Raw genomic sequence first — 17,424 nt, forward strand, 5'->3', positions numbered from 1 at the left:
TGCTCCCACTTGACTTGATATATAAGCATGGTTCCTCGACCGATCGAGTGAAACCATACTCTTTTATCACCTGGTAGAAACGATGATTCCAACTTCGAGAAGCTTGCTTAAGTCCATAAATGGAACGCTTAAGCTTGCACACTTTCTTAGGATTCTCAGGATCTATGAAACCTTTGGGTTGCACCATGTACAACTCCTCCTCCAAATAACCGTTTAAGAAGGCGGTTTTCACATCCATTTGCCAAATTTCATAGTCATGAAAAGCGGCAATCGCTAAGATAATCCGAATGGAACGCAACATAACTACGGTTGCAAAAATTTCATCATAATGCAATCCGTGCACTTGAGTGAAACCTTTTACCACTAGTAGTGCCTTATAGGTATCTGGTTGCCCGTCTGCATAATGCTTTATTTTGTAAAGCCATTTGCACTGTAGAGGTTTTACCTTATTAGGTAAATCAACAAGATCCCATACGTCATTCTCATACATGGAGTCCATCTCGGATTGCATGGCTTCGAGCCATAGCTTTGAGTCGGAACAGGCCATAGCACCTTTATAGGTAGCGGGTTCATTACTCTCTAGGAGCAAAACGTCATTCTCCTTGACCATACCAATGTATCTATCCGGAGGATTAGAGACTCTACCCGACCTCCTAGGTTCTTGAGGAATATTAACCGTATCATCAGTTGAAGGAACAACTTCCTCCATCCGTTCCTCGGTTGTTGGTTCTGGAATGTCCGACAGCTTGAAGGTTCTATTACTTGTCTTGTTCTCGAGAAATTCTTTCTCTAAGAACGTCTCACTAGCCGCAACAAAAACTCGATGTTCGGTAGGCGAATAAAAGTAATGACCAAACATTCCTTTTGGATAACCAATAAAGTATGTCTTGACCGATCGCGGGCCGAGCTTATCCTCGTGTCTCCACTTGACATAAGCCTCGCAACCCCAAACCCGAATAAAGGACAAGTTGGGGACCGTTCCCTTCCACATTTCATATGGAGTCTTGTCGACAGCTTTAGTCGGACTTCGGTTAAGTATAAGAGCAGCTGACAAAAGAGCAAAACCCCATAATGAATCAGGTACTACCGTGTGACTCATCATGGATCGAACCATATCAAGTAAAGTTCGATTTCTTTGTTTGGACACACCATTTAATTGAGGTGTTCCAGGTGGAGTTAACTATAAAACGATTCCACAGTCTTTAAGGTGTTGATCAAACTCATTTGAAAGATATTCGCCACCCCGATCTGAACGGAGTGCTTTAACCTTTATACCCAGTTGGTTCTCAACCTTGTTCTGGTATTTCTTGAATTTCTCAAAGGACTCACTTTTATACTTCATTAAGTAGACATATCCGTATCTACTCAACTCGTCCGTGAAAGTGATAAAATATCTATAGCCATCTCTAGCGGTAATTGACATAGGTCCACAAACATCAGTATGTATGAGTCCTAATAGGTCATTAGCGCATTCCAACACATTTGAAGGAAATTCGAGTCATTTTGCCAATGAGACATGATTCACACGTGCCATATGTAGAAAAATCGAATGCGGGAATAGTCCCATTATCGACGAGTTTCTTTACACATTTTTCATTTATGTGTCCTATTCGACAATGCCATAGATAAGTTTGATCATTGTCACCAACCTTTAACTTCTTATTATTCACGTGTAATATTTCCGTGGTTTGATCTAAGATATAAATTCCATTCATGGAAATTGCTTTGCCATAAATCATTTCATTGAAAGAGAAAATACAGCTATTATCCTTTATTAAAAATGAAAAACCGTCCTTATCAAGTACGGAAACAGAAATAATGTTCTTAGACAAACTGGGTACATAGTAACAGTTATTTAAAAATAACTCAAAACCACTAGGGAGTTGGATTACATATGTTCCCTTCGAGACTGCAGCAACTCTAGCTCCATTCCCGACTCGCAGGTCCACATCACTCTTTCCGAGAGGTGTGATGTTTCTTAGGCCCTGCAAATGATTACACAGATGAGAACCACAACCAGTATCAAGTACCCAAGTTCCGAAACTTGCATGGTTAATCTCAATCATATGAATATAAGATGACATACCAACAGGAACGACGCGGCCTGCTTTGATGTCCTCACGGTAGACGAGACAACTCCTCCTCCAATGTCCAGTCTTGTGACAATGGTGGCACTCAATGTCACCGCCCTTGCTCTTTGCCTTGCCTTGTGAGCCACTAGTCTCACCAGGCCCACTCTTACCGTTTCCTGGCTTCTTAAACATTGGCTTACCTACAGTTAGGTCGCCTGGAGCTTTGCCCTTACCTTTACTCTTGTTGGAAATCGTGAGAACATCTTGCTTCATGCTCCCACTCAATTTTATATCCTTCTCGGTCTGTACGAGAAGTGAGTGTAGCTGATGAGGACTTTTCTTCAAGTCATTCATGTAGTAGTTCTCCCTAAAAAGAGCAAAACCATCATGAAGAGAATGAAGCATTCGGTCAATGACTATGCTCTCACTGATTTTGGAATCAAGTGCCTCCAATTTCTCGACATTCTCAATCATGTTAAGAATGTGTGGGCTAACCGGTTGGCCCTTTTGGAGTTTCGCATCAAAGAAGCCACAGGTATGCTCATAAGTAACGATTCTCGGTGCTTTTGATAACTCGTTAGTGAGCGTGGTGAAAATCTTGTTTACACCTTGGGCAATGAAGTGTCTCTGCAAATTGGTTTCCATTGCAAAGATGAGTACGTTCTTTATCGCACCCCGCTTCCATGATGAAATAACTATAAGCAAGTGACTCGTTAACTCCTGCATTGAGGCCTGGGTTTACCGGTATAACCTCAGTTAAGTACTTGAGCTTACCGTCAGCAATGGCAGCATTCCGTAGTGCTGCCTTCCAGTCCGCAAAGTTGGACCCATCATTTTTCAGTCGTGTGAACTGATTCATGTTGTCCATAAAAACTTTAAGCCAGGACTCGCGTCCAAGTGTGGCACTCGGCATTGGGATTTCGTTATTTCCAGCCATTTGTTGTAACAGTATTATCAATATAAATGAATTCTACACTGCGAAAAGAAGAATAAAAATAATAAGCATATGCATCGTTATGATTTTAAGTCTTAATGCAAAACTATTATAAGCGAAGACTCATGCATTTATACAATTGACCTACCTCAAGAATTATATAAATTATCCCAAGACTCAATTATCTGCAAATTGATAAGCCAACCTTTTGGCTAATTCTACTGTTAGAATTCTTGGTCGATAAATTTCTGTAAATTCTATCTTTAGTCCATCATAATCACGAGAAACTCTTCGGACTATAACGTTGAGATAAACTAAGTCAACACAAACTACTTACCCAACGTAGAAGGGGTCATATTATGCCTACCGACGAAGAAGGGATTCATAGTTGTTTGCCCTTATAAAGACTAATATCAATTTCCGTTTTAGAGGATGATCCCATCATCTTTATTTTAATTCATTTTAAGTGAACTAATATCTAGCATGCGTGAATGAATAAACTAAGGTGATGGCTTAAACTGAGTGACATATGTATGTCTATGAAAACTAACATACAATCTATATGAGTCAATTTTCATGCATTTTAGTAGTAGGTGGTTTGGTTTAGGCGGAATATGATGCAAAAACTATCATGTGAATGAAAAGCAATAGGAACGAAAACGTAAAAAACAATAATAAAGTCCTAGTGTGGTCTATCTACCAAAATGAACATTAAATACAAATTTGGAATCCATCCTTGGACCCGAGAAGCTTGTCTTGATGATTCATCTTGATCCATGTTGCGGGAGTGAGTAATCCAATCTCCATCTTTAGTCTTCTCAAAAATTACAATTTAAAATTACATAATAAACCTATTTACATTCTAATTTCAAAACCGTAATAAATAAAGAAAACCAAACGGAGATACGAGATCTCAAATTACATTAAAAATTATGTTTCCATCATTACGAAAAGATTATTTAACTAAGGCCACACTTGGTATTACAAATTACAACCGATTGCAAAAATACGTAAATAAAACCATCCAACGATTCATTCAACTAAAAAAATGCATCAACTAAATAAATTAAACATGCAAGACATAATTCCTTAATTATGTAGATTAATTTACCCAAACCACCTATTTAATTGATCAAATTAAGTGACAATTTCTCAATTAATCACATTAATTCCAATCTAAATTCACATTAATCTTGTAATATGAATTAATCCAACAATATTTTAAACTTCTTTAAAATAATTAGGTATCTTAAATTGTGAACTTCTTCACAACAATTAATCATACATTATTGATTTAATGTATAATCAATATTGGCCAAAACAAAAACAAAAGAAACCCCCTTTTTTTAAATTGTCTTGGCAAAAGCAAAAAAAAAAAAAACAATTTTTTTTTTAAACTCACGGTAATTCCTCAATAACCGAAACAGAAATTTTTTTTTTTTATTTTTCCAGCCCTCGGTATTAGCCAAAGAAAAACCCTAAAACCTTTTTTTTTCTTTCGGCAAAATGCCCTAACAACAACAAAAAAACAGTTTTTTTTTATTATACTCGGCTGAATCAAAAACAAAACAGCCTAAAATTTTTTTAAGATGACCAAAATCGATTATAGTTGCTATTAGAACAAGATTAGCATATTAATTAATGAAACATGATTAACCGTATATGCCAAAAACTATATAGCAAAAATAATTTTAACATCATCAACAAGACGATTTCCATTTACATTTTAACTTAATCTTTCATTAAATCAAACATCTACCAATTCTTTATATAATCATTTTAACTGATTAAAACAACAATATGAAAAATCAAAATGGAAATATAACATCAAAAACAAGAACTAATACTCGGTTGGGAAAAAAATTCTCCTCGGCAAAAAAAAAAATTCCAGCCGTGTTTTTTTTTTTCTTTTTCGATTCAACAATTTCATTTAAATTCAATTTATGAAAATCATCAAAAATAAAATCGTGGCCTTGGCTCTGATACCACATGTGGGAAATATCGGTATACCTCCCTTATAATTAAGGATTATAACGAATTTATTATGATGAATACGAGTCATAAAATAAATTACATAAACAAAATAGTAGAGAATTAAGAAATAACCTTCGGTCCTAGCTAATATGGCCTATGAACAATATCACAATGATATTCTCCTATCAGTTGCACCCAAGATGATATGAGATATGCCTATGTTCTTTGCTAGAATCGATCCCCAATTAACTGATTAATTTTTAGGGTTTTTTTTTTGTATTTTGATGAGAGTGTGCTCGGTTAGAATTAGGTTAGAAAATGATCTACCTCTCACCTACTTAAACCGTGTGTTAGGTGAGTAATAGGGTAGATTTTCTTTTCTAATTTTTCGGCCCATTTCAACCGAAACAATAAGAGGATATTTCTTCTTATTTTCGGTTTTTGTCACCTACCAAAATAAGGTGATTAAATCTTCTTATTTTTGGTAGTTTACAAATTGTATATAAAAAGTATTATTTATAAATTGTCATTTAATTAATTCCGTATTAATAAGTCTACACACAACAGCTTGCAGTCGATTTATTAATGTCGGTCTGTAATAATTTATTATGACAATATCGTATAATATACTTTAATTATAAATATCGCATATTTATAATTAGCTAATTAAATATAACCGATTACATTTAATTACGAATTAACATATTAATTCGTCCAAGCTAACATTATATACATTAATTATATATAATTTATTATAATCAATTTACGAATTGACAGTTAATTCGTCTCAGCTAATATTATTTAATCAGCATTAAATAATCGTCTCATCAACACGTTGACTAACTGTTTAGTCAATTATATGAACTAACCTTTTAGTCATATAAGGCATCAATGTGATTACATTTCCATAATCACATCTCTCAAACACATCCTTTAGGTGTGACTTTTAGGGACCAGTTGATCACCGCCATCAGTATGATAATAACGTCAAACTTTCTAGCAAGCCAACCGTTATTAAGTAATCGTTAATCAACTAATAAAATACGAAGTATACCCTTGTGAACCTATAAGAGATTTATAATGTTATCACACTAATTTGTGGAGGACACAAGCTCCAACAAACTCCCACTTGTCCTCACAAGTGTATGTGCGATAACCGATTCTCATATCCTAAAATTTCTCCCACTCAATGTAAAACAATTTGCAAAATCCGTATTCACAAAGGTCGTATTTTACAAGTGATCTGTATCAAGAGTGGTTTCCCCGACTAGAGAGTAACTTAACTGATAAACGAATCATCATTCGAGTATGGCCATGCATTTTAGTTACAACTCCTCGAGTGGCCCTGATAAATAACTATACCTGATAAGGGTTGGATATTTTCTTCAACTCGAATCCTGCAGATGTAAGCTAACATTACATACATTTAATTAAATATAACTTATTATATTCAATTTACGAATTTACAGTTAATTTGTCTCAACTAATATTATTTAATCTTCATTAAATAATTGTCTCATCAACACATTGACTAACTATTTAGTCATATAAGGCATCAATGTGATTATATTTCTATAACCACATCTCTCAAACACATCCAATAGGTGTGACCTTTAGGGACCAGTTGATCACCGCCAGCAGTATGATAATAACGTCAAACTTTCTAGCAAGCCAACCGTTATTAAATAATCGTTAATCAACTGATAAAATACGAAGTATACCCTTGTGAACCTATAAGAGATTTATAATGTTAGCACACTAATTTGTGGAGGACACAAGCTCAAACATTATATTCTTTATGAGGAGTATTTTAAGAAAAGGTAAACAAATGATTGAGAAGGAGGGAGTATTTCAAAACCCAAGTCAAGAGCGTAAATCTTTATAATAGTATTATTGTTAATCAGTAATCCATCGAACAATATTGAGAGGAAATCATGACTCTCCCTCATTTTCACTCATTTATGGAAGTCCGTGAGGTTGAAGCTCCTGGCAGCAGCCAGGAATACGCGGCTCCACAAGAGGAAATCGGTGCACAATTTTCAGCTCATGCAGCAAAGGAGCTGATGCTCTACATAATGTAGATGGAAAACCTTCTTACGGGATAAATGCGGATGGTTCAAGGTTCCGGAAGGAGACTTGAGTGGAAACATGAGCTGATGGTGTTGTTTGCCGTTAGACATTGAACAGATTGGCAAAATCTGCCTCTGATGTAATCACCCAGTTCTGTCCATAAATGTTGCTAAAGCATTTAGATGCATTTTTCACACTCTTCTGGTACACTTATTATTGAATGTAGTTGAATTATTCTGCTTCAGTTCTCTGTTCTGACATGGATCAGAGTTTGTCAACTATTTGTCGTCTATAGATGTTAAGAAAGCTAAAATTCCAACACGGCACCTACAAAGCAACGGGACAGTAAGATGTTTAACAGGAGTTTTTGAAGCATTTATACTTAAATCTATGGATCTCTAAGCGGTCAGAAGCTTATTCGCAAGGATCTTACAAAGCCTAAGGGTGCGTTCAAAAATTGTAATGCTATGGTTCGTCATTTTTTATGACGGCAAATGAAATGCAGAAGCAATGCATACAATGCAACTTACATCTGGATTTATGTTTCATTTTTTGTATGTTCACTATATGCAATGTCCGCAGAACAATCACTTTTACACAAGCCACTTTCTATCATTCTTTGATTCTTAAAATCGTATAAAATCGTTTTACACAAGAGCTTTTAGTTTTACCCACTAATAGAGTTGTGTTTAGAACTATATTAGTATAAAATCGTTTTACACAAGACTAATTTTTGAAAATAAATAAGAGTTTTGTTGCACACTAAAATTGTTGAATATTATACTTTATTTATATGTTTACAACATAAGTGTTTTTTTTTATACAAATAAATACCGAAAAGCAAGCTTACCTTCAAAATAGAGGTGATCAAATGGCCCAAGCCCATTGGCCCGACCCGGCCCAGTCCGCTTTTTTGAAGGGCTTGGGACTTTTATTTTGGCCCAAAAAGCCCAATGTACTTTTGGGCCGGGTTTGGGCCAAGCGTCTGGCCCAAATTTTGGCCCGGCCCGGCCCATATTTATTAATTAAGGAATATTTTTCTTATAAAATTTGTTTAACTAGCGTAAATTTTATATACAATCTTATATATATATATATATATATATATATATATATATATATATATATATATATATATATATATATATATATATATATATATATATATATATATATATATATATATATATATATATATATATATATATATATATATATAACTTGGTTGAAACGATGTGGATGCGACACGTGTCAACCCAGCATTAAATACAAGTATTAATTACGGCTGGACATTAAATATAAACATAGTAAATGTTGTATAAATATCAGGAAAATATTAATTATAGTTTAATAAATTTTATTAAATAATTACAGTGATTTGATTCTAAATTTACTAAAAAGTTATTTTGATAAAAATTATAAAATGTAAATAATTACGTTCATTGTGAAAAATGCTTTCAATTGAGTATAATTTTCAATATATTTATTGAAATATTTATTTTGATATGTAGAGATGAATAAAGTGAGTGGCGCACAATGTTTTTACATTTAACGTAAAAAAACATTTTTAGAAAGTTATAAAACTTAGACTATTAAATCCATTAAGAAAAGTATTTGGAAGAGTCATTGTATATATTAAAAACACAACTTAAAAAAAAAAAACTACTAAGAGATACGTTTTTATAGAGTGGGAATGAAAAAAATTATATCGGACAAATTGAATACATATGAGATTTTGATAGGTTTCAATAGTGTGATAACGAGTATGTGTATGACTGTGTATGTAAATAGTAATCGCGAGTGCATTTGAATAATAAAAACAAAAGGAACGATTATTAAGTAATATAGTATTATAAACGACATGAAAAAGTAGAAAACACGTTACATTTTTCTTTAATATCTTTAATTAAATATGTATAAGTCAAATATAAAATATTGATTATGACTAACCAATTATTCCATATTACTTTTAGTTAAATATTTTTATATATTATGTTTTAAATACTTTGAAGTTAGTTAAACATGAAAAAATAATATTTGAGAAAGTTCAACCTATTATATTTACAGGTAAACTCTTAAACACCATTATATATAGTTGTTTGAACAAACAAAAGGTGCAAATTTCAAATAGATATGTTTGACACATATCACATGCAAGACCCAATAAAAAGATTTGAATAAGTTGAGTTTGAACCCAATATGTTTGATAGATAAATGTCACATGCTATACATAAAAAAATTAAAAATTACATAAAATTATGTTCACATCATTTTGAACAAGTATTAATTGATTTGAAACATAAAGTATCGTGAAATGATATAATTTGAGAACTTATTGTTGATTGTTGTATTATTCGAATAAATTTTATTTTGATTAATAGTATGATATTTCACTGGTCACAAATTTATTTATAAAACGCTAATCATGCATATTTAATTATCACTTATTAGTTTTAATTAAAACTATTATGTATTTTATTTTAAAACATTGAAGTTAAACCTAAAACAATTAAATTTGAGAAAAAATTATTTATAAGAGAAAATATTGAAGGTTATATATGAATTATATTATTTTTCTTCAATTATAATCATAAAATTTTAGAACAGGCCGCGCGAAGCGCGGGATACTACCTAGTTCCTTATAAACTCATGTATATATTTATTGAGATTTAAAAGCGATGTTTACGTAACATAAATCATATCTACTAGATATGATTAAGCATTATAATGTGTCGATAATTGTCTTTTATTCTATTTTTGGAGATTAATTCATATGTACTTCATCATACTTTGTACGATTTTTTTATACTAAGTGCACATTTAAAGTACAAGTTGAAGGTATTATACTACTTATCTCGTTTGGTAAGTCGTAAATTTTAGGGCCCGAAAAGCCCATACAGGCCCAAAAGCCCGATTTAGCTCATAAGGGCCGGGTTTGGGATCGCTAAATAGGCCCTCTCATTTGGCCCGGTCCGGCCCAACCCGCACATGTGGGCCATTTTTATCATTCCGGCCCGGCCCAAGCCCGCATAGGCCCGGCCCATGATCAGCTCTACTTGAAAACAAGGCGAACCGTGCAACAATGTCGAAGCATTTACTAATAGAGCTCTTTCATTGTCCTTCCGAATTTTACATTAGACTTTACATTAATGGTTCACAATTGTTCAAAATGAGATTTTTGTATTAATCTAAGTAATTTAAAATTTATTTTCGCCGGAATTTTTTAATCATGTGATTTATGGGAAGCATGAATGAAATTTGGGTTATTTTGGTTAATTTTCCTAATAAAACAAATAGATGTATATAGTTTGACATTCGAAAACAACAACATTATTTCGGTGCCTCAATGTCTCCCGTAAATTATCGTCCAACATTTATTTTACAAATTTAATAGAGATTTTATTTAAATATTTGTAAATAACCCCGTGAAATTTTCACGAGTGTTACACTAGTTAGTTATTATAACTAACATAGGTTAGTAATTACATGAGCATCATAGGAGTATCAGTTAGCTTGTTGTCTATTATTAGGTCACGCAGATTGCGTAAATTATTGAGCATATATAAGAAAATACGGCATTATGTCACCCAACCCCAAATTACTCCTGGACGACATTTTCTTAGTATGTACTTCGTATAAGCTCATCGATTAAATATAACGTTCTTAAATGAATGTCATACCGTGTGAATTTAAAAAGTTAGTGCCGGTCATAGTCCGCCACTAAGGACTAAGGGTGTGTAAATGTCTAATTATAGACTGTTTTATAGTAGACTTACGATTATAAGAACTTATGCAGGTCGGAACAAGATTACTTTTCTTCCCAGCAAAAGGCGAAGTAATTGCCGAACCTTATGGATTAGTTCTGATCATGTCGTCATGGAACTACCCATTAGGTCAGTAATTAATTGGACTCGTGATACAAAGAAAATTGAAAGTGTCAAGAAAGAATTACCTGATTGAGGGAGAGTTTAATTTAATGTTTGCATTGACTATCAGACGTGGCATTGGAACCGTTGGTTGGAGCTATAGCTGTGAACCCCTGCGATTATACAAAAGAATAAACACATAACTAGCAGCGAAAAATACGTAAATTTTTAAAACTTCGAGGCATGACCGCGGAGTTCACTGAAAACATTTGAAAACTATTTAACCTATTTTCTATTTTTACAAAATAAATATATATTACGAATAAAAATATACGAGGGATCTCGGATCCCTCCAAATTTCCAAAAATGCAATAACGAACGATAATTAAAAAGGCATATCGTTGCCTCGACAACGCTCGCTAGCCACTCTTCTTGTAACCCCCAGCATATAACACCCGACCTATCACTTGACATTCATAAAATGAATGCAACAGTCAATGGGGAGTAACTGAAGTGTCCTCCTAGCCATATTAGGATGTAATAACACAAGTACAACACAAAATATATCCGTTTATCAATCATACAAGATAGGAAATATAAATAAATCATGCGATAACGGAATGAAAACAACCACAACGTATCCCACTTTACTACGACCAAAAACGATATCGTAGAAAATGAAGCACGGTAAAAACCCACGACCAAAGACGACATAGTGGACCGGTCCCAATGTTATAATGCTAATCAACCTATAAAGAAACACAACCACGATCTCCCGGTAAGGCCACGATCATATACGTCCTTAGCTTAAGCCGATATTGAACCCTTCGAGGTTTGCCACCGACTCTCGAGATCAGATACCCGATTCGACGATTGTGATACAACCCGCAAACCCAAGACCCGATGCCTGACACCTAACCGTACCAGGGTCGAGTAACCTCGTACCCAGTACCCAACAAGTAACTGTACCAAGGTCCGAATACGAGACGATCGTGATATCCAGGGTCAAGTAACCTTGTACCCAGCACTCAGCAGATAACCGTACCGAGATCCAAATACGAGATCAAAACAAATGGGTTGATTAGCACTAGAACGACACACAAAGACCCAATTTACTTCCATAACAAACATGGATTAATCATACAATCCAAGGGCGGAAACATGTACATAATACAGGAATGGGAACAACAAGCATAAATATAAAAATATCTCCCCGTATTGGCCGAACAATCCATTTTGCATTCCGTACCTGTTCCAACATTCTTACCGTCTCACCTGCAACAAAATACAAATATAGAGAAAGGCAAGTCCACACAACAATATATCACTCCCCTTCACCAAATCTAATAAGTAAATGCATCCAAAACTATCTCTAGATGTCGGTATACACCGTCTTAAATATATCACACTCTAACTAGCATTCCAAATGATCTCTACGGATCAGTATACACCGTCTCAATCATCACCACATATTAGTATACACCGTCTTAACTATACAATATGTTAATTAGCTTCCAAAATGATCCATATATATCAGTATACACCGTCTCAACTATACAACAAACTAACCAGCATTCAAAATACACATATTTTACAAGTAATATTGAGTAACCTGTCATCGTTACCTTTTTTCCGAGCTAACTAGTCTTCCATGACGTAAAATGGGTTTGTAAAAATCCATGACACTTACAACAGAATGACGAGAACGACGAGAGGAGCGCTATGGAACAAAAATAGTTGAAAACGGATGAGAAACGGAGGGATGGAATTAATGTTTGGGACAAAAATTGAAAAAGTGAAAAAGATAGAACAACCGAGAAGGACGAGGAAGAGAAACAGACGGAAAGAATGAAAGAATGAGTGACGAGCTTGCTTGCCTGCTATATATTATACGTACATTTCTTCATCGTTAAGTAATTTCGCTAGTTTCAAAATCCGGCTCGAGTTAAATTAAACCGATTTAAGTAAAAGTTTAAGGAATAAAACAGAATCAATAATTAATAAATTTACTGAGTGAAAATAAAAATAAACTCAATTAGCGGAATTTAACAGGAATAATACGAAACCGGCTCGAATCGGAATTCTTAGTGATTTTTACTAAATTAGCGGAATTTAACGAAATTTGCTAATTTAGTGGAACAAACTCAAAATAGCTAATTAGACGATTCTTCTCAAATCCGTCTTGAGCCCACTTAGCTCGACTTTCATAACTGACTCGTAAAAGGAACATAAATTATTAACGATTATTAAAATTAACGTATCGAATTGTGATGAAATTAATTAATTAGCTGAGAATAAAATTAACGTATCATGAAATTAAAACATTATATATATCGTTATATGACGTATTAAATCTAAAAATAGAAATTAAAATAATTTATCTCACTTAATACAATACGGGGTTTTACAATCACCCTACCTTCAAAAAGTTTCGTCCTCGAAACTTGAATGTAGAAAATCAAAACTCAAAGAAAAGACAATTAGTCTTGAAAGATGTCAGTTGACAAAAAGGATACAGAATAAAAATTAAAATTAAAACAATCTTTTAACAATTTTTCAAGAAACGTTTATCAGAAAACACATGTTTCACCTGATGGAATGAAAGAGTACCCGTCGCGAACATGAACTCTGTCTGTCCAACTCAAAAACAAGCCGAAAGAAATCTCAAAAACATACGTTAGCAAGTGATGAACCAAGTATTAGATGTCTCCAATAACAGGTCCAAACATCAAACCAACATTAAAACCAGCTAAACTTCGTATAAAATCTCAAATATATAGGATTTTTTTTCTTTCAATTGGTAGAGAAAATTTACAAAAAGAAAGTAAATTACATTATAAAATCTAAAGATAGATTGAAATTTTTACTTTGAAGGTAACGAGTTGTAGAATCTAAATTTCTGAGAAGAGAGAATGTTAAGGAACAAAGAACAACTCAATGAGTTAAGCAATTGAGAAGAGGCGTGTATATAAGATGTGTAACAGACTTCGAAAGAATTACGGAGGCTAAATTTATAGCACGGAATGGAGGAGTTCTAAAAATAAGTGAAGAAAAATGAGGACTTCAATCCCCAACAAAGATTATCTAATATCCAAAGTTCCACTTTCATATAAGAATAACCTAAAATGAAAGAAAACAAAAGTCAACAACTTACTAATAACTCGATGATTTTGGGGCAAAGGGAAAAGTGCATCAAACCAATGTAACATGGATGAACGAATTAGTGGAGCTGGTAAGTGTCACACATGAGAGATGATATGGGATATCCAAAACCAAAATCCATAAACTGAAAACAAATGGTACTCACAAATTTAATGATACTCCCTCAGTTTTCTGTTTTCTGTTACTCATTGATCCACGGTTTACGAAAACGGTCAAAACCGCGCTACCGTCTACCAAATCTCATTTCAATATCAATATTACTATGAGCAGTCTAACTCAAACATCATTCATCAAATAATCACCATTTAAATTTTTAGTTTCTCTACTCCAAGACATTCCATCTAGGGAATCTCCAACTGTCTTATTCCAATTCATCTCCATAAACCTCCAATAGAATCTCACCAAATTAAACCGAAACCATATCATATCCTCGATAAACCTCAATACTCAATCGAAGGTCTAATCTTGTAAGTTTGATATTGTCCAAAATATACACCTCCACTACCATTCCATAATATCATAACCTAATCATACCCGCTTGACTTCCAACATTGCCTCTTCCATTCAACTCACCATTAAGCATCAAAGTACAATATTTCAGACATCATTACCAACACAATCTCTAAGTCTATCCAAGTGGGAATGGTCACTCGAAACCTACCATGGTCTCTAGTTTATAAACCTCTACTCGTTGAATTCCACAACACTTAAGAAAAGAGCATATTTGGCATCTAAAATTCCAAAATAGCCAGGTTCGGTACAACTGATTCCCTAAGAGTCCACCAACTCGTCTCTCACATTCTCAAGGATTTTCCTCAAAAATCTCGAAATTAAATTCTACTCACTAGCCAAACCATAAAAGTAGATCCTTAAGGTCACTAATATCCCAAAAGAGCATTGCCTAGGTTGTCTAAGCTAGCTTACACACCATAACTGAACTCGATCGACATTCTCCAAATAGGGTCTCCTACTCTCTCTTTCTCACTAAGCATTATGTGGCAAACATCCAACAACTCTCATCCCAAATCAACTACTCTTGCTCTTGGCACGGTTCCCAAAGTAGTTCACAATCATTGGTTTCACAACCTTACCTTACCTAGACTTTCAATCACGCAAGTTTATAGTTAAATCCAAATTAAATTTTATCTCTAAAGGTCAAGTCAAACAAAAACATCCTCAATCCAAATAAGAGTGACTCATCTCAAGGGTCCTCTAATAACAGTCCATCAAGAAAAGGTAGGTATCTACAAACCAGGTGGCAATAAGAGAATTCTCAAGGGTAGTACAACTCATGTCAAGAAAATGCTAGGAACAGATAGAGGTTCGGAATGAGGGAAGACTAAGTCAACCTACAAGTTTAAAGATTAAGTTTGAACCAAGATAACACAACGATCGATGACACGATATAAGAGCATAATCATGAAATGGAGGATGATGGAAAGAATAACTTGGAATATTATATATGAAAGGTTTAGATATGACTATTAAATGGAAGTTTTTGAAACGAGGTTAGTATTAAGACACTAGAAGCAAACGATATATGGACAAGAAAAAGAACTAATCATGAAGGAATATGACACTAGATAATTCCACTAATATTTTCACAAAGGGTACCTGCTTACTTACCCAACTACAATACACTGGATCTAAAACCATAAAATTAGTTAAAAGATTATCCGTACTAATAATTTCAGTGAACTTAACTTTCCTCAAGATGGTTCACTGGTTATCAATTCGCAAACTTGAAACCCGAAAGGTTACCAATAATAAGTTTTAAAGTTTAGTTTAAACACAAGCTCCTCCTTGCACAATCGGTTACTTGCAGTAAATACACTCAACCTTACTCGCGCATCTAAGTTCCAAGATCTTCAAAACACCATTCACCTGAATTCTCTAAACTTAGCCAACGATTGCAATATTCCACAAGTCCAAGGCAATTTTCTATAAGTTAGGACAGAGGAAAGAATAAGACACAAAGGATAAATCGGAAAGATGATTCCCAACCATGAAAAAAGAGTGTTTCAGAAAAGTAACAAAGAATAATACCTTTCATTCTAACAAATCCTCAAGCTAAATATAATGAAAATTATTCCTCTAAATTTAACATTGTTTCATCCTAAACAAGACTATATCCATCCAAGATCAAGTCCAACTACCGAGTACACAACCTATGAAAAGATCTAGGTTCTAGTATTCCCAAAATACTTCTCAGAAAGCTTTTCAGGCTCACCCCAAAACCGAAGTAATCAATCCACCTAAAGGTAAAGTAAGTCAGGGTACTTAAAAGGTGTAGAATGAATGTGAACAAACCACGAAATAAAAGCCGAAAGAAAAATTCTTAAACATAGAGTTCGAATGTCCTTGACAAGAAGGAATAAGAGTACGATCCATAGCAAAGAAAAGGATTGGAATGATGAAGATATCAAAATTAAAAGAATAAAGCGAACAGTACCAAGAACGGGTAGAAAATACGAGGAAATAGAAGCGCCTCTTCTTTTAGTCTAACAAATCGTCAATCAGTACAACGGCCACTTTCTCTCTTTTTCTTCACACGTCGACAATCTGGTAGTCGATTCCAAGTTGTATCAAAACCTTTCACCAAAACCAACAAACAGATTAGTACTTAACAAGTAGCAAACACACAAAGACTATCAAATTTGGTCCTTATTTCTACCCACTCTCACCTACTAGGTCAATATCATTGGGGTTACACAAATGTGCGTCGGGAGCATTATGCTCTGATACCAACTGTGAACCCCTGCGATTATACAAAAAAATAAACACATAACTAGCAGCGGAAAATACGTAAATTTTTTAAACTTCGAGGCATGACCGCAGAGTTCACTGAAAACATTTGAAAACTATTTAACCTATTTTCTATTTTTACAAAATAAATATATATTACGAATAAAAATATACGAGGGATCGCGGATCCCTCCAAATTTCCAAAAATGCAATAACGAACGATAATTAAAAAGGTATATCGTTGCCTCGACAACGCTCGCTAGCCACTCTTCTTGTAACCCCCAGCATATAACACCCGACCTATCACCTGACATTCATAAAATGAATTCAACAGTCAGTGGGGAGTAACTGAAGTGTCCTCCTAGCCATATTAGGATGTAATAACACAAGTACAAAACAAAATATATCCGTTTATTAATCATACAAGATAGGAAATATAAATAAATCATGTGATAACGGAATGAAAACAACCACAACGTATCCCACTTTACTACGACCAAAAAAGATATCGTAGAAAATGAAGCACGGTAAAAACCCACGACCAAAGACGACACAGTGGACCAGTCCCAATGTACTAATGCTAATCAACCTATAAAGAAAC

At 34.1% G+C, this 17,424-nt stretch overlaps 1 long non-coding RNA gene across 1 annotated transcript in view; it reads left to right on the forward strand.

The window, feature by feature from the left end:
- LOC141630274 (uncharacterized) overlaps window positions 1-10,943 on the forward strand; it is a 29,723-nt gene extending 18,780 nt beyond the window's left edge. The window contains exon 3 of the long non-coding RNA XR_012537467.1: window positions 10,847-10,943. This is a non-coding gene — a long non-coding RNA (uncharacterized LOC141630274). The remainder of the gene's footprint in view (window positions 1-10,846) is intronic.
- Window positions 10,944-17,424: the final 6,481 nt, after the last annotated feature.

Source organism: Silene latifolia, chromosome Y (genome assembly GCF_048544455.1).
Source record: "Silene latifolia isolate original U9 population chromosome Y, ASM4854445v1, whole genome shotgun sequence".
Taxonomy (NCBI): domain Eukaryota; kingdom Viridiplantae; phylum Streptophyta; class Magnoliopsida; order Caryophyllales; family Caryophyllaceae; genus Silene; species Silene latifolia.